This window comes from Corvus brachyrhynchos, unplaced genomic scaffold, assembly GCF_000691975.1.
Source record: "Corvus brachyrhynchos isolate BGI_N302 unplaced genomic scaffold, ASM69197v1 scaffold1, whole genome shotgun sequence".
NCBI lineage: Eukaryota > Metazoa > Chordata > Aves > Passeriformes > Corvidae > Corvus > Corvus brachyrhynchos.
In genome coordinates this window covers 51,734-71,336 of record NW_008237222.1, presented here as the reverse complement: position 1 = coordinate 71,336, position 19,603 = coordinate 51,734, and the positions used below count along the sequence as shown (strand labels likewise).

At 34.7% G+C, this 19,603-nt stretch overlaps 1 protein-coding gene across 1 annotated transcript in view; it reads left to right on the top strand.

The window, feature by feature from the left end:
- Positions 1–19,603, top strand: part of CEP128 (centrosomal protein 128) — a 114,387-nt gene that overhangs the window by 56,501 nt on the left and 38,283 nt on the right.

Sequence of the window (19,603 nt, the reverse complement as noted above, 5' to 3'; positions counted from 1 at the left end):
TAGTCTGATTCTGCCCCTTCAGCTTTGTTTCTTTCTTTTTTATTAATTTTCTTTTTCTTATATATTGCATGATATTGCCCTTGTTTGAACAAGAGTCCTTTCTGTGGCAACAAGAAACATCACAAGGTATTTTCCGGTCATCTTTTATTGAACAGTGATCGGGAGCATCAAGTAGAGAGAACACTCTTTTAAGCATACATACAGGAAGGAATCTGAAGGATTTCAGAGAAACTCTTCATTGTACTTGGTTTTCTTAGTGAGCTTCAAAATGCATAAAGTTGAAATATCATTACTATTAAAATAATTTATTTCTTCTTATAAGTGTTCTTGCCCTTTAAATAATGTTTGGTTTTTTTAATGTGATGGGGGAAGGAGGAGGGAGGACTTCTAAGTTATTTTAAACTTTGCCAAAATGAACCTGCGTTCAGATTCCTAGAAGAATGGAAATAAACCCAAATCATTTAGAAATCTTACCCTGTGGAATTTTTTAAATTGGAAAACTGGAAATATCTGACTGGACATGCATTGCTGTAATTATCTAGTATTTTTCTGGAGCCGTTTCCATTTGACATTATCTTTTTATGCACTCATGAAAATATGGCTGCCATTGTGAAAAAGAGAAGGTAAGAGATGGGATCAAACTGTAGCTAAGATGTTTTCAAGACTTCCTTTGATTTCTTTTTTCTTTCTGAATCACATAGTTTAGGTGATTTTCTGAAACTTATGTACAGATTTTTAGTTTGGAAAGCATGATGAGCCCTTTAAATTGCTGAGTTTGTACTGCTCACTAACAGTAAGAGACTAAATTTGTTAGTTTTACTTCTGGGTTTATCTGCACATATCGGAAACTAAATCAAAATTAACAAGAGTAACCTGGGGATGGGGATTCAGTGTATATTAAATACTTTAAATGTATTATTTGATCTTTTCTTCCTTTTGTGAATGATGACTTTTTTCTTTAAACCAAGCTAAAATAGATGGTATTCTATGAACTAGTGAGTTTTTTTTTTTTTACAGCTGTTGAAATGATGGCATAGGACTATTTATAAGCACAATTACAGCTTAACAGTGGTTTAACACTATATAATAAAGAGAATCTTGTAATCAACTGTACAACTTTATCAGGACTCCTTGAATTAATATGAAAGGTGCTGTCATGCTTTCAGGTTATGTACTATGTTTCTATACCAGACTGATATCACCAATTTACAGTTATTAAATTAAAAAAAAACAAAAAAACAACCAAACAAAAACTACCCCAACACAGACACTTCCATGCTTGTCTTGAATTCAATATTTTCCTGAGAAGTACATTACAGAAACATGCTGTCATTTAGTCTTCTTTAGGTAACAATGTCATCCTAAAGAAACTCTTTAATATCTGATAAGATGGCAGTTTAATTAAATAATATACTCTCTTATAGGAAATAAAACTGAACCAAGGGCTCTATGTTCCTCTCCTATTGTACCTATTCCCTTGGTCAAAGCCATCTTAGTCTAAAATACAGATGAATCATGTTGGAAATTTGAACAGAAATGGAAAAAAAATGCTATCTAAGATTTATTATAGTAAAATTCTTGAAATTAAAAAAGTAGTTAAAATCTTGCCTCTTGCTATATCATAGATTCAATATCTTTCAAAATTAGAGCTTGTGTAATGGTTTTGTCTAGAATTTTTTGTCTAGAATATGGTTTTCAGTGTAGTTCATTGCTATGTTAATAGCTTTTATATCCTTTCAGCTGACATGCTGTTTAAAATCTTTTTTTTTCCTGAAGTGTGTCTTCATGATATTGTGTATTTGGAGAATTGAAGTTTAAGTCCTATGTCAGTACCAAAAAATTCCTCACTTTGAGAAGAGCTTCAGTCATCAGTAAAACCAATTCTTAATGTTGACTGTACACAACAAAATAATTTTAATTACAGAATATACAATATAAGTGAATTCTTGAAAAAAAGGAAATCTAGCTGGTTTTATTTTTGCTATATAAAGATTAAATAAGTGATACTTAATCTGTTTGCACATTTTTTCCTTCTAGTGGCTTAAATATGACAAATTCCTAGGTTGAATATTTACTCTGATGAGCATGTTCAGAATAACAACTGTATGTATCTAACACCTTTTTTTCCTTCTTGGTTTTGGTTTAAGAAAATGGGAACTGTGATTGGTACTTTTGAATGCTTTACATATTTTGTAGTTAAAAGGGAAAATCCTTAAAAGTGTTTTAGAGACAAGCAAGACAAGCAAATTAACTATACAGTTCATGCAGTATGAGTGATCAGAGCAACAAGCTACTAATTGTTTTTACTAAACAACAAGTCCTTCTATGTAATATTTAAAAAATTCACATGTAATAATGGCACATATTTCTGAATCTTTAGAGTGGGCAGAGAGAGTCACAGTATTTTTCTTGTCTGTATCTATTATGTCTCTAGGATAAAGTTGTAACATGTCAAGGGCATGATTTGAATACTTCTGTCTATTTTCAAGGAGTTGCACTGCAAGTGATTAAGCACTCTTAGTAAACATTGTTGTAAAGTTTTATTTTTTTGCTAAAACAGATACAGTATCTGAGTCATAAAGAGAATTGCTCCTGGTTAGGTATTAAAAAAAAAAAAGAGAGAGAACTGAGCTTGGTCTCATATTCCTCAGCTGAATTTCTTAATTCTGCACCACCTTTCTACTCTGAGAACTATTTTTTAAAATACACATGTTCATATTGCAGTACTTATTTTTGAGTATTTGAGCACTACACTTGTGTAACATTATATATTGCCAGTATGGAAATCTCTGTTTAGTGGAAACATTTAAACATAAAGTTTGTCGACTTAGAATGTGAAACAAAAATTAACACATATGATTTTGTTGTGGATATTTTGTTTGTTTGTTTTAGTATACCTGGTAAATTGAGATGCCTACCACTAAAGAAAGAAGCTAAGTGCAAACCCAAGAAAACACATCTATTGAAATATATATGTCTGTTCTTCATGCATATGTACATACTGCATCGATGTTGTACGTACTTCAGCTGCCAGGAGAAAAACTTTGCCTCCCTGGTTTTAATTATATTTGATGACTTGGCCCTAAAACATTACTTTCTTGATTGGATTGACGTTCTAGGAGCAGCATTTTCTGAAAATAATTCTTGAATGTTGTCTGTATGGAAAACTGCTTCTACTTGAAAAATCAAATGATCAGACAGTATTCCGTTCCTTGCAAGACACTATATAAAATGAAAAAATCCTAGTGAAATTATTTTGTTCTAATGCGATGTGCTTAAAATCCATGGAGCACATTTTTATTAAGGAAGAGCTCAAAGGACAGAATTAAGTTAGGACACTATTGAGTGTAATGCAACGATCTTACAGCTATTTGGTGATCCATAGTTTCCCTATCAAGTTCTTAATGAATATTAAAAAACAGTTTATTTTTTAGCAAAAGCATATTTAAATTGGCAGAGAACTTAGTTTTTCAGATGCCTTTCTTCTGTCAAGCCATGAGACATGTCATGGAACTTGAGATGAAGTTTGCTTTGCATAGCTTCATATTGTCCCCGTGTCTGAGGAAGAAGGGACTTTCTTCTCCAAGCTGGGAATGTTAAGCTGATGGTTCTCGAGTGTATTAAGGGGATTGTAAGTATGTTGGGCTATGTTTTATTAGAGTGGCTTCTTAAGTAAGAGTGGAATGTGAATATTCTACTATATACATTCTTATTCTCGTAAAAGCTGAAGAAATATTAATACTTCATTCTTGGTCCATGAGGCTTATCTACACAGACTGGTTTAATGAGTTTGTACCATGGTCTATATGTATTACAGTGAAACACATGATGCTAGCAAATAAGCCGCAGAGTAGGATAAGATCTCAACTTTAGGGTTGGAATGTTTCTAACTTGTTGCAAAAACATTTCGAATTTGAAAATACAAAAATACCCTATCCTTTCCAATATATGTATCTTATATACAATATGTATATAGTATAGCATCATCAAGCTGGCTTCTGACATTGTGGAATATTGCATTGTGAGGGTAATAAAAACTGAAAGCTTCCTAAGATTTCTTTTTTGACTGTTTCAAAAATGATTGTATTTTAAAATCCAGTGTGTTTACAGTACTCTACAACTCCTATTTTGATCTGATCTTAAAACATTTCAGTGTGTGACTTGTAAAGTAACCTGATTAAATAACAATAAGTATTTTGTAGTGTTGCAGTAAGCAACAGATTTTGTTTCTTCTGTTATCTGGAAGGAATTTTGATTTCCAAAGATTTATTTTCAATAAAGCCAGTGTTATTACTACTAAATTATGAAAATTTCCATCCTTAACTGTAATTGAGAATCAATGGTATGATTATGTGGGCCATTCATATAGATGATTATGCATTTTTCATGCGTTAATCTGTTAGTACCATACGAATGGCAACATAAAATGCTTTTAGTTCACAAAATTAGCATTTCATATTTCTTGAAGTGGTCATGTACAGGTATAGTGTGATTGAATTTGAGCATTCTATTTGTTGCTACTCATAAAGTTTTTGTAATTAATTTAGTTTTGTTCATTAGGAATTATGTTGATGATGATTTGCTAACCTATAATAATCTAATTTACTTGAGTAATAGTGTAACAGTATTGGACAGATCATGAATCGTGCTGCATCAGGTCAGGAAGAAATGTCAGTACTCAGTGTCAGTTCACTAGTACAGATGCCAGCTGTGATCAGGGCATTTTTACAGAGCTACATAAGGAGTGTGTGGTCATCAGAAGCTGGGTAGTTTTCTTTCTCCATCTGAATCACCAATATGAATAATATTTTGATGCCAGGTCAAGAAAACATAGTATCAAGTGTCTTGTACCTTAAAATTTGTTGCATGTGTTTTGTTCTCATCTGATGTGCGCTCTGAAGTACACAGTGTGCAAGTTGCATGTGTACACTGGTTCCAAGTTGCATGTCTGACATTGCTCTTTTTCCCAAGCAGTGCTTTTAATCTGTGTCCTTAGAGACAGCTCTGTTTTTTTAAATTGCTCTAAAGGCTTTGTTTGCTCTGCCTTAGCAGAGCAAACAAGATCCAAGAGAAAGAGTTTATTCCAGAAGAAATTGTAATACTATTGTACTTCAGCTCAAGTAAACTGGTTTGCTAAGGTATAAAATACACATCAAGACAGCAGAGGAGCAGATATTTACAGTAAAACAAGTTTTTATTAAATGGGAAAAATCTGTTATTGGTCATGCTAGTGCTTTGGGACAAATGAACTTAGAGGAGAAGCACAGTTGTGTGTTGCACTGTGACATTGTACTATGTGTAAAGTGTAGGTCTGGAAAAGATGCTGTCAGAAAGCTTGATAGAGTCAGAGAAACTCAGCATGATTAATTTGAAATATTACTTTGAAACTGAAAGGGTTCCATGATTTGTATTTTATTGTAATTATTAAAATTGTAGATTGTCATACAGAAAAAAAATTCCAATCCTTATGTCAAGTAAAAGGCCTTTTGAAATAAATATGCTGGCAACAAATGTTGCAGCAAAGGAAAATTATACTAGACAAAGGGGTTAAATTATAGAAGCCACAGAAAAGCAAGCATGCAAACTTCTCTGTAAGAGAGAAAAAACAGTTTCTGAGAGCAAACCCAAGTTTTCATTTTCGTTATTTTCTTGTTTTCTGAAGAAAGTTTAGAACTGTATTTTCACAGTACAAAACATATTTCAGACCTAAGGCTTAAACCTTTACTTTTAGTCTGAGGAGTTTTAATTGATTGTAATTATATTTTGTCGTATGTAATATAAGGATCCAAGGGAAGAGAAATTTAGTCATTTAATAAGATTGCTAGAGGATGTAAAAACCTTACAGTATGAATTTTCAACATTAGGTGTACATTAAGAGAGTAGTTTTCTGTTGTTTTGTCTATTCTCAACAGGCATGAGCAGATCACTGCACATTTTAACCTATGTCTCATAACTGTTGTACCCTTCGGGGCGTTTCCAGTGAAGCACGTTCACCGTTTGCTTGGTACCTCTCCATTCCTCACCTTGGAGATGATGCTCCAGCTATTGAAAGCACTTTCCAAGTTTGTGTTTGTCAATCTACTTTATAATGTGGGCTGCAAGAGGCATCATATAAAAACATATCAGACATTTTAGCACCTTTGCAAACTTCAGTTTATTCCTTGCGTTTGCATTGTTGAGATTAAACAGACGTGCAGCTATAAGGTAAATAGGTAAAGGATTAGGTTTGTAGAATACTCAATGTATTCTCCTGTTTACAGTGCATTTTTGTGGGATTTTGACAGTCATTTTGCCATTTCTTTGATTGCTATTTGAATGCGTCTACCTGTAGAAATTATGTAGTGTTGAGAGAATGGGATAAGCAATTCTGTAATAAACATAATTTATTTGCAGCTTTTATCAACCTTGTAATAAGATTTGCAGTGTCTTTATATAACAAATAAAATTTTTATAGTACATTTATTATACTGCTCATACTGGATATACATTTCTCCATGTAATCTCCATTGTGAGATTAATGCCCTCTTACCTTCTTACTCAGTGAAAACAGCAGAGTAAATTTGGGTTTTTTGTGATCAGTCTCCAGGAATTCTACTGATCAGAAATAAGAAATCAAGTCTCAGTTGAAAATTACACTTATTCCACTGCACAAGAGAAAGAAAAGAAAAACAAAAGCTCTGATGTTGCTATTCAGTTACAATATATTATATATAATTTTCCTCTTAATATTCTCTTCTCTTTTGGAGTGTAGGAGAGATTTCTTCCTCAAATCTATTTATAAAAAGTTCTTATTGAAAAAATTTACTAGACTTCTTTTACTGTAGATTCTTGCAGATGGCTGTGTAGAAGGAATAATAAGTTAGTGCATTTAGATAGTGTAATTTTCAAAATAGATTTTTAGATATTAAGTGAAATGTGCTATTCACCAAAAGTTGAAATGTTTACCAGCTGAGTTGTTAAGTCTCAGTTGTATAGCATCAGTTACCACGGGACAGTACCACAGGATTGTCCCACCAAGGAATAAACTTAAAGGCTAAGTACAGCTGAAAAAATTAGAAGGATTGCTGTAATGGCTTTCTTCATAACTGCTAGCTCAGTTTATTGCACCTTCCTCTATAGCAGGTGTGATAGATAGGGTGTTATATAATTTCTAGCTGCATTATGTTTGGTGTCAACAAGTCATACTGACCTCTGTGCATGTATGTTTGTTTGGTTGCACTAAATGTTTTCTTTTGGGTCCTAGGAATACATAGGGCCATGTAGTAGAATTAAAAGCTTTCTTACAGCATTTATCATGGAGTGAATCCCATGGAGATAGGACTTCTTTTGTGTTCTTTACTCCTCTGACAAGACATCCAAGCTGCTTAAAAGTCCCTTTTTTCTGAGATTGGTAGAGAAACTTAATTTCCGGACCAGTATCTTTGAGCTTCCAATATTATCTGTTCTCCTATGCTGTGAACATCGCAAATGGATTGTTTAGCTCTGATCTTCAAACAGCCCAATTAAGAAATGCACTTCTAGGCTTGGGAGAATTACTCATCTCAGGTAACAAGTGACCTTGGCTAGAAAAGCCTTCTGTCCTGCGGCTGTTGGCCTCGTTTGGTTTGCCCAGTTATTTCAATTCAAATGAGCTGCACTAGCTGCTTCAAAAACCTTGATACCCTTAATCATTGACCATTCCTTAGCTGATAGGTCCAAGATCAGTTCTGTGTATATTTGCATTAAGATCTGCAGCTGCCTTTCAGATGTAGCCAAAAGGAAATTTGCTGATATGCATAAATATGGTTGGGATGATAAACATCAAAAAAAGAAAATCCTATGATATTAAGAGAGAGAGCTTGCTGAAGAAAGTGGCATTCAATTTCCTGTTTTGTCATTTACATATGCCATACCATAATTTTTATATAGCTACCATGCCCATAAACATATCAACATAATTTTCTAAACCAAGAAATGACAAATTATCTTTTCTAGCTTGCACTTGGTAAATGAAAACAAATTAAGTTTCAGTTTCTTTCTTTGTGCTCCTGGAAAATTTTATTCATTATCAGAAAGGAAATATTTTTCCATTCAGGAGAGAATTGTAACAATTATATATTATATGCAGTGATAAAAGAGTGTTCAGCTGTATTTGCTGTTTAAAGTGTTAGCTATTATGAGGACCTTGCTTTGAGACATTTCTTGCTATATTTTCTTTTATATAATGCTGATTTTTTTTCTTTCCAGGTTATTTAATAGGTTTTCTAATCAAAATTATGGGAGAAAAAAACATTGTTCGGTTTCCTTACATAGGTCTGTGTTACAGTTATGATGACAGCTCACATACACAAATCCAAGATAATCATGAGTTAGTGGGTCAAATTGCAGTATCCCATTCATGGAGACATTTAATATTACTGCAGACAAAAGGCTGAATTCTTATTTCTGTTTTTCTCACTCCCATCAGTGCTACTTGCTCCATCCCTTGTTGTATGGCTCCTCCTCTTTGAACCCGACTATAATCATATATTGCTCAATATTAGCCACATAGGACTGTTGGTTTTTTGCCAGTATGCTGTTCTCATTGTAATGAACTAAGACCTTTTGGAGGTCCAGGTTTGTCATTTTGCCAAAGCAGGACAAAGTAAGCAAGAGAAATGCCAGGGGCAGGGAGCAAAGAGACCTCCATGCATTCTGGCAAATGCAGCTGCAGATGCCATCTGTGATGTGATCTGACCACACCTGGTGGAACTGGAGCACTTGGTGCTAGCACCATGTCAGCTGGGTTGGACTAGCTTCTGTGGGACACAAAGAGTAATTACTTACTCATTAGTACCCAAACTAGTTTATTTGAAGCTTTAAGTAAAGAATTTCATTGTAGTATAAATGTGCTATTAGATTGTTAGGGTTGAAGTTTGATGGCTTCTCAGCAAAATTTGTCAAGTAAAATTGGAAGCGTTTATTCACGACCGTTGTATGTTACATATTTTTTAAAAGGTTTGTTCTTTAGATTTGTTTCTAATAGGAACATTATTGCCTGCATTCCAGCACTAATTGGCTGTGTTACTGCTGCATGACTAATGAACACCTATACACATGATAACAGTTTCATCTAGAAGTAGAATCAAGTAATTGGCATTTAAACCTTAGAAGCATTAATAATCATCACACAATGCTTAGTGGCAGAAATTCAGAATGTCACTATGACTTGTGTTTTGTTTGAGTTTCTAGTGTCGGAATAATTTCTAAATTTAGTAAATCTCAATTATTTCCTCAATTAGCTTTATTTTTAGGGTTTTAAATCTTTTTTTTTTCCTCATAAGAAATTCTGCATAGTTATAACTGCAAAGATTTCTGTTATTGTAGTCAAGTCATGACAGCCTAGTAATAGTCTGAAAGAAGAACTTGAGTCTTTTGATAGATGTTTCAGTAGATAGTAGCCAAAAGAAAAGCATAGCAGTATACTCCAACTCTAGTGTTTAACTGTTGAATACCATGTGTATGTGTGTTAACAAATTCTTTTTGGCATATGTATCTTTGATAATAAGCAAGATGAAATTTGAAATTACTTTCTCTGTTACCAAAATTACATTAATATTTTATTACTACATTTAATAGTACTAAAAGTTTTGCCATGAGTAAAGTTTGTTTTGCACTTAAAAAAATTTTGCTCTTTTTGCCTGCAAATAAAAGGCATAATCCAGAATCTATAATGACTAGAGGGATTTCACTGTTGTTATTGTTTGAGATTTGGATTTTGTGTTTAAAGTGCAGTTACAGGACAATGTTCCTTAGCTCATGTAAGAGGAGGGCATAGACGGTAACAATGCTGGCTTTTCCTTCTATATTCTATCCTACTTTTTTTATCATTAAGCATGTTAAATGAAAAAAAAAAGTGGTATTGACACAAAGGATGTTACAAGATAAGAGTAATGGCAATTATTAGGGTTGTTTTAATATAATTTAATGATATTTAATGATATTTAAATGATATTTAATTTGAGCATAGATTCAACCAACAACTGTATGACTTGTTTTTAATTTTCACATCAACCTTCTGGTTGCAGCAGATTTGGGGATATAGTTTTTATAACTAGGTAATGTATAATCAGAAGATGTCAACATTCTGAAACTCCCAAACCATTTTCAAACCATCTAACTGAGGCATTAATTAAAGGTAATGGGAAAAAAAAGTCAACTGCATTTTTGGTATCTGGTGTGTCCCATTTTAATTTTCATGGCAGAAGCCATACCTTTCAGATAAACTTTTTGATTTACTGGATCAATTTTCCATGATTCTGTTCATGTTTGGGGGTTTTTTTGTTGTTGTACCATTCTTGATATCTGTAGTTCATATTTTCAGAGAAGAAAGTTCTTATTTCTGTCTAAATTATTAATTTAGTGTGAAATATGTATATTAAAAGAAAATTTTAAGAAATTGTTAAATAGAGGCATAGAGAAAATTTTAGCCTGCAGTGGTTTTTTTTGTCAGTAGAATCATGGCATAGTAAAGGCTTCAATAAGAAAAGCTATGGTGGTATCATCCTACAGCAGTGAAGCAGATTAAAGTCTGTAGTGCAAGGACACTCAGATAGGAGATTTTGTATTCCTGGCAATGAAAAGTGGCTGCTAAGACTGAGACAATTGATTGATTAATGAGTCTGCCTGAAATTCCGGTGGTCTGACTTTATATGCTTTTTATATGCTTTTACATGTCTGTAGAGAAGAGTTGAGCAAATAATGCAAACAGAATGTTTTCTATAGCTCTTCAGTTGTGTCTCACTGTGAGTTAATAGCTGTATTGCTATCCCAGCTGTGTTAATTGTGATATAACATCTCTCTAGAAGAGATCCTTGATTCTATTCTGGCTGGAATTCAGCTTGCTTATTTGGACACTGCTTTAGAGAGCAAGCAATACCTGGGTTACCACCTCTGAATTTATAATAGTGGCAGCTGTTTAGAGAAGACACTAATAATTCTAGATAAAAAATAGTAAAGATTTGTATTAACATACAGACAGTTCTCTTCTAGATACGAAGATGTGTTTGCCACTTCAAGATTAGTTGGTACCAATCGCTAGTGGCTCAAAAGCTACAGTAAGGTCTCCAGATATGATCTGCTGCTCATAGGAGAGCCTGTATTTGAGTAATAAGCCACACATTCTTGTTCTGTCCCTTCTTCTCTTCCTCATTTTTCCCACACAGTTTCCCTTCCCATAGGCACCCTTCTCATTAGACCTTGCTTTTACTTGAACTTTGATATTTTCCTCTCAATTCTATGCATTATGGTGTATGCTGCTTGATGTATAAAGGAGAAAGAATTTTGGAGTAGGAGGCTAGAAAGCATTTCAGCTGTATAAAAACTAAATGCCTTTATTGAAAAAAATCAAATTCTGAATGCTAACTACCGGCCATAGTCTGCTTACTTCAGAAGTGAGATTGTTTCAAGGTTCTAAATACTGAGCACTAGTATCCAAATTTTGATTGTGTGCGCCATCAGTGAAAAAGTTGTGAGCATACCCCCCTAATATATGTATATTTATTTATTGACAATAAATACATATATATATATATATATGTACACAACTTGATGATAAATAAATATACACACCTTAGTAAGTGCAACCCCACAGAGCTAGAGGACCTGGTCCTTGATTACATTTTCATAATGAAATTGTCTTTCAATCAGAACAAGACATTTTTATTTTATCACTTCAAGGTCAGCCTTCTTATTTGTCTGTGTCACTGTTTCTTAATTAAACTTACTGGAACTTACTAAAGTATCTAGGAAGTGATGCTTGTTTTGGGAAGTTGTTCTTCAGTGATTTGTTTTTTTTAACTAGAAACCCTAAGGTCCCTCAGGAGCTTTTGGAATCCTCTACGGTATGTCTGCTGCTACATAAGCGTCATTCAAAGGAAAACAACAGAATGCTTATAGCTGTGCTTCAAGATGTGTTAACTGCATATATATATTCACAACCCTCCCTCATACTCCTCCTACAGTAGTTTCAACTGGGAATCAATATGGTCCTAAACAAATACAATAGACATAATCTCTATCCCAGCTCATAAGTTATGCAGTTGCTAAGACATAATGAAGTTTTGGGCTGTGGTCACCTTTTGTATTCATAAGTTCATAGGAATATTTTGCATGGATTTCAGTGCACTTTGAACTTCACGTCAGAAGATAGAGAAATATTTTCTTTAGCCATGTTGAAATGAAGCACAGAAAATTTCCCAGGAATAGTGGGGAGCCAGGAATAGATATAAAAAATCTCATGTAAGCTTTAGAAAAAAAATTCTTATTCTTTTGATAAAGGCCTCTTAAAATACAGCACATTGGGACCTATAATTTTTTGATTGGTAACCTTATAGTTTAGGTTTTTTAATATATTTAATCTCATGTTCAGAAAACTTTTCCAATGCAATCATATTTGGACTGTAGAAGAGGCTACAGCAACTCAGCCAAGTATCTTGTGTATTTAAGCTGTGTATTTGAATATACATGTATCCACTCTTGAACTTTTGAATTCACTGTAAGGCAGACACTGTAATAGTTCAGGTAATGACAGGTACAGAGACATTATAAAACCAATGAGAATTTTAGACTGCTTCTTGGGACAAGTGGAAAGTTGGAAGAGGTTTTCTAAATGAAGTGTTAGAGATATTCGTATGCAAATTATCTACATCAAATACCAATCAAAGTGAAAAGGAAATAAAGAGAAATATCAGGATGAAACACGAGGAAGACTTATTGAAGGAAGTAAATTAGAAGCAGGAATTATACATATAAAAAATCACTGGCAGTCCAGATATCATGTTAGAAACAAAAGGAAACTTCTTCTTTTACACAATACATGCTTCAATTATAGAAACTCATTGTCCCAAAATATTCTGGCATCCGAAACAACACATATGTTCAATGAATCATGGAATATGTTGAGTTGGAAGGGACCCACAAGGATCACTGAATTCAATTCCTGGCCCTGCACAGAAGAGCCCCAAAAATCACACCATGTGCCCAAGAGCATTGTCTAAACAGTCCTTGAACTCTGTCAGGCTTGATGCTGTGACCTCTTCCCTGAGGAATCTGTCCCGGTGCCCAACCACCCTCTGGGTGAAGAACTTTTTCCTGATATTCAGCCTCAACCTCCCCTGATACAGCTTTGTGTTATTCCCTCAGGCCTGTCACTGGTCACCAGAGAGAAGAGATCAGTGTCTCCTCTTCCCCTCATGAGGAAGTTGTAACTGCAATGAAGTTTCCCCTCAGCCTCCTCTTTTCCAGGCTGAGCAGAGCAAGCAACCTCAGTCACTCTTCATGCAGTTTCTCCTCAAGGCCCTTCACCATCTTTGTAGCCCCCCTGTCTTTTTTATATTATGGCACCCAAAACTGCACACAGTGTTCAAGGTGAGGCCACCCGACTGCAGAGCAGAGCAGGACAATCCCCTCCCTTGCCTGGCTGGTGATGCTATCTGTGCCTGGTGCCCCGCAGGACACGGGTTGGCCCTCCTGGCTGCCAGGGCACTGCTGACTCCTGTTCAACTTGCCATCAACCAGGACTTCCAGGTCCCTTTCCATGGGTGCCGTGGTCATCCTCTTGCCCTTCTTGAAAATCTGGATAACATTTGCCAACTTCCAGTCAACTGAGACCTCTCCAGATTCCCAAGACTGCTCAAAAATCATTGAGAAAGGCCTCACAATGACATGAGCCAGCTCTTTAAGTATTTTTGAAAGAATTCCATCAGGCCCCATAGACTTCTAGAGATCCAGGAGCAGCAAATCCCACACAAGTTCGGGATTGGCCGGGAGTTTTATTGTTCTCACAGCCATGGTTCTCCAGCTCAGGACACTGGGACCCCAGCTCAACACCTTTGCTTTGTCTCTGTCCTTGTTTGTGAGGGATACATCCTGTAATAGGCCAGTGTTATTTGTGCACTGCTTTTTGCCATTAACATATTTTTTTAAAGTTTTTTTAAAGAAATAGTCACGTTTATGGAGGTCAGCTAGGTCATGGATGGTCCAGATGTAGTCCTGTTTCTGTCAGATGCTTAGGTGTTCTCAGATGCTTATTTCTGGAAGCTGCCATTAGAGTAAATAATATTAACATTTTTTATCCCCCTGCCTACTCATGCTTTCTGTCTGAAGTTAGATATAAACTGCATGATTTTAGGCCTAACCCAGTAATGTATCACTCATTCCTAGAAGTCTTTTAAAAGTGATGAATATGACTTGAATAGAAATTCTCTGAGAAGATTCAGTTGCACTTCTCTGTTGTCCCTCACAGCCCCCAAATGATTACATTTCCTTTCTATAAGCTATCCTTTTTTTTTCCCCAGTAGTAATTATCTTCTTTGCAAATAAAGAAGTATAGACCAGTCCAGACTGGAGATGCAAATGTTTAAAAGTTTTGCCTCAGTACATCAGACCTAACTAAGCCTCAGGGAATAGAAAGAAAAGAGTATGTTCCGTTTCCTGTATGGTAGTTAAGTCTTTCAGGGAATCTGAACAGTGAACTGTTTCTATCTCTATTAGCTTCTGACACCTATCTTCTATTTCTTTTTCTGTTATGATTAGGGGTGCTGCTTCAGGTTAAGGTAAGCAAATGCATTACTGTAGCTTCAAGAATCTGCTTTGAATTTACACAGTAAAAATACAAGTGTATACCTAAAAGATATAAAAAGAATGAATGAATTAAAAAAAACTTACAAGTTTTGTGTAAGGTATATTCTTTTGAAGTCTTGACTGTGTTACTTGCTAGCAACTACAGTAGCTAATAAATTGCTAGCAGCTAAAGAGGCAAAGAATATTGCAAAAGGGAATCCCTTTTTTAAAATGGTATTCTTTTAAGTCTGGAGCTCTTTTTAAATGTGGGTGAGAAAACTATTGATTTAGATACAGATGAATAGCTGTTCTGGTCTTGGTGATCATGAATACTGTATTGCTTGCAGTGGTGGAAACGGAACTAAAATCTTTAAAGACAGTGGAATGTGCTCAATGTTAATATAACAGTTTGCTAATGGACTAGAAAGCTCTAATCAGTATTAAAAATCACTTGCAACCTATGGGTTTTTTGATTTTTTTTTATAAATCTTGCTTGGGATTACGTAAACACATTTTGAAATACTAATAATTTATGGGCCTTGTTCCACACTAGCAAAAATTAATGTACTAAGAAATACCTATTTCACTAAAGCTCTTTTAAGATCATAATAATATGGTTATGTAGAAATTCCTTTAATGGCTTGCATGTGTGGCAAGTCATGTTTCAATTAAAATAGTGTGAAGCATGTGACAGTACTGTTTCACATCTCAGTTGTTTTAGTGCCAGGGTGATTTGTGGTGTCTGGCCTGACAGTACAAAGGTTCAGCCTCATTGAAACATCCTTTAGTACTGAGTGTTTCTAGACTGCGACAGTTGTCACAGTACTATGAAGCCATTCATCACAACCTAACACTGGTACAGGGAAAAACTGCAGTTGTTCTGCCTCTACTAGCCATGAATATATGTATCTATATCTATCTATCTATATCTCTATCTTGTGAAACACTGGTTAAACTGGTTCGGCTAGAAACATCTTGATTCACCCCCAAAATAGGGCCTTCATGTCAGATTCATTGTGCGAAGGGAAGAACTTGTAAGTGGTATAATACGTGGTAAAACTTGGCTGTGTAGATGTGAGCAAGGTAAGTAATTTCTAGCTGAGAGAAACTGGTTTACTCAGCTGCTTGAAAATTCCTTCATACTTGATGGAAACCCACTTGGCTGACTTGCGCAGCTACAGGAATGCTGCATTATCTGTTCAGCAGTTTTGTGGGAGACATATCCAAACAATGATTGAAAGCTGTGGGATGCGTATTTGAAGTGAGAATAATGGGAAATACTTGAAATAAAAAAACCCTACAATTTTATGATCAAAGCAAATTTAAAGGTAATATTATCAGGTTGTCTAACTAAGTGATTTCTCAAGAGTTTGGTATACACTTATGTAACTTAAAACCTCAATATCTAGGGTTACAAACTTTGGGAAATCCAAAATAGTTTTGCTAGTATATAACTGAAAGCCTTGATTTGTGTTTTGGAGAAGAGCTTTTCTTAGCTTGATGATGCAAAAATTATGCTGACAATTTTTTCCAAACTGCCCTTCTTTCTGGTAATAACCTATATTTCTTGCTTTAATGCCACATAGTAGCTGTATTTTTTGTGCTGTGTGAGTTGTTCTGTATTTCCCTGTGTGATCTGCAACTGCTTCAGAGCGGTGAGAGTATTGAGTCAAATCTACCATCAGCCTGCAGATATCTAGGATAGTTTTCAGCATTTTACCTATGAATGCAAATCTGAATTGTAGTGTGAGTGTCAACTTCAGAGTACTCTGAATCACATTTTAGGATTTTTTCACTGTATGAGTAGATCTCAGTGACTGTAAAAATTGATTCTGTGTACACTTCCGTATTTGTGCAATCCCCTTGGCTGGAACAAGGTGAACGTAAAAATGTGGTATTGGTCCAGTTTGTAGACTTTTCTCTGGCATGTCAGTCTTCTCTGAGATTGTGAAGAGGAATGTTGTCTGTCATTATCTTCAGTTTCTTAAAAGGGGAGGTCATGCAGTGTTTGAAATCAAGAAGTTGCTGCTCCAGTTAATACAAAGTCAATGTCCTGTTTCCCACCTTTGTTGCACCCAGCACAGAGATAAAGGAGTTGAACATTTTAGTTGATGAAGGAGTTTTAACATTCTAGGTAGGTATTGGCGTATTAATGGATCAGCTAGTAAAAATAAGATAGTACTGTTGCATTTTATTCATTTCAGTCAGTAAATACCTGCTCCTCAATTTATTTTCTGATACTTTTCACCAGCAGTAAAAATTACAACTGGGGTGTTTGTGTGAAAAAAATCTGTTCAAATAACTGCATACCCTTTTTTCCTCACTTATCTGTGTGGTATGATGGAATATATAACTTTCATCTCCAGGTTAGTATTTGCATTATTTTGCAGCGTACTGTGGTGGTTCAGTGTCAGGCAAACTGCAAGAGATAATGATTCTGGCAGGATGTTTTAAATCATAAGCTGTATTTTTCCTGTAAGTTTCATTAGTCAAATCTAAGTCACTGTAGTGTAACTTCAAGGACACTCAATGTTTATAACTCAGTGAGATATAATCTTTAAATGATTTGGGATTTAAGCACTGTAAATAAATTGTTTTTGTATAACTGCCCAAAAGTATGATCCCTAATTTTGCAGACAGTATCCTGAGCTTGTTGATTTTGAGGAGTTTTAAATACCTGAAATATATCTGATTTTTAATAGTTTTAGCTTATAGTTCCTTATTGGGTTGCAAGCTTCAATATTTAGCTAGAAATAAAAAGTAATAATGAATATCATTATTTCTATATCTCATTTATCTTGTTGTCTTTTTCCATGTATTATCTTTTGAGAAGAGCCATCAATGCCTAAAGGTGCCTTTTTCAATAATGCTATTTCTTCTAGTAAATTTATAAATGGATGTGGTCTGTGCCCTGTGAGACTAATGATGCGTTGCTTTGAAAAAACCCCAAGTACCCTGTGGTTACATTAGGCCTCGAAAGAAGATGATAGCAGGATTGTTGTAGCAACCCATGCCACTGTGCAACTTCCTTTACGAACAAAATTCTAATTGGAGAAACTCAGAAGCTGTTCATAGGATGGATGAAAGGAGCCTCCACTAGGGCCAGTGACCTAGTCTGTTGCAGACACAATGCATTCTCTTTCTTAAATTTATTGCAACATTATTTTCTGGCACATGACATAAAACATATTTAAGTTTGCACAAGAACTTAAATATGGGAAGTGTTGTACAAATGATAAAACAAATCAACAGAGCTTTTCAGATCAAATATGCAAAGTTATTCTATCTTTGTAAATGTCCAGAAGAATGATATAATATGCTATATATGGCTTTTTTGTAGCTGTTTAATATATATTGCTTTAATTTTAATTTTTTTTTACTTTAGCTTCGGAGAAAACATGTCATTATTTTAGATAGAATACTAAATGGAATCATCAGTTGAAATGCAGAACTTGATTTTTAAATATATGTTCATAAAGAGTGGCTCTGTGCAGGTGTATATTTTGTCAGTTAAATAACACCTGCCTGCCCTTCAATACCTGCCTGCCCTTCCAGGGACAGAGTTTTATGAAGCGTCCTGCGGGACAGCTGATGTAGGCAGGCAAACAATAAAGTAAATGGATTCTAGATAACCCTAATTTGAGATGCAGAACTTTCAAATCTAGAGACTGTTGGCAGAAATTAGTTCAACTTACTTTACATTTGTAGAAGATCTTTGAAAGGAACCTTGTAATAGCAACCTTTTCACTTAGAACAATCATGTCTGTACAATAGAATCTTAGTTACTACATTAGAATGAAAATAAAGCAAAGTCAAGTACACTAATTTAGGGGTTTTGGTCAGATGGAACATGGGGATGAATTTTTCGTTTCCCACCCTTTTCTCATAGACTTATTCCTCACTCCTAAATTTTTTTAAAGCTAGTATTACACTACAAATGTTTATCAACTTACATATAATACTGGAATATACCCAAGGAAAACATACAGGGCAGCTACTTTTCAACCCAAAATTCTTGTACTAATGTTGATGGCAGCACATTTGGCTACAGTAATTTGTATGTCAGTTGAATCATTGGACTGAAAAGCATACCAAAGAATAATCCAGAAAAACATAAATGCACCAAAACAAAGTGAAGAAACGGTAATTTTAGTAATTTTAAGAAAGGATTTGGAAAAAGTTGCATAGAAGCTATGAAGAAAGAATAGCAAGTCAATCTCTCAGCTTGTGAAAGAATTGACTAAAGGTTTTTGCATGTTATCTACATCCCTTTTAAAGGGCTGGTGCTTGGAAATAAGTCTCAATCTACATGCAGTCAGAAATTAATAATCTATGAAAAAAGAGGGTTGGGGTGCTCATGGGGAGGCTTCATAACAAGAGAAGGAGATAGAAAAGTAAAAGATTAGCGATATAAAGGAAAGATGACAAATTAATATCAGTAGAATATTTTATGTAGCTACTATTGTAAATCATTGATGCTTATCTTTATGACTATGTTAAGTATCAGTGAACTTTATTTTTTAAGGAAGTAAACACAGGTACTTTCAATTAGCTGTTCTGTCCTTGGATACTGAGGGAATTGACAGTCAGAATTCGGTCCTGACGTTGTCAAGGCAGTTTCATAATCTTGTAACTCTCCTATTTGCTAGCAAACTGGAGCATATCTGAATTCAAAGTCAGTCTCTGGCTTAGATAAAGCAATACTCTTCTCATGCAAAACTCCTGAGTGAACTTCTGATAGTTAAAATAGTAATAAGCCTGCAGCATGGTTTTTTGTTTTTCCTGCTCTTTATAAGGTTATAACTTTAAGGTTTCCCAGAATTCTAAATATGTTGCAATTTATCAAAAACATAATTTTAATCATAAAACTATGTGAATGAAATAAGAGAAAAGCAACTCGCAACATATGCCACAGAATTCCAACAAAATTAATTTCTAATGTGAAATGTTACATATGTGCATATATGTGCCAATGTCTATAATTGTCACATGTGACAATATGAGATACTAGGATTTTATGTTA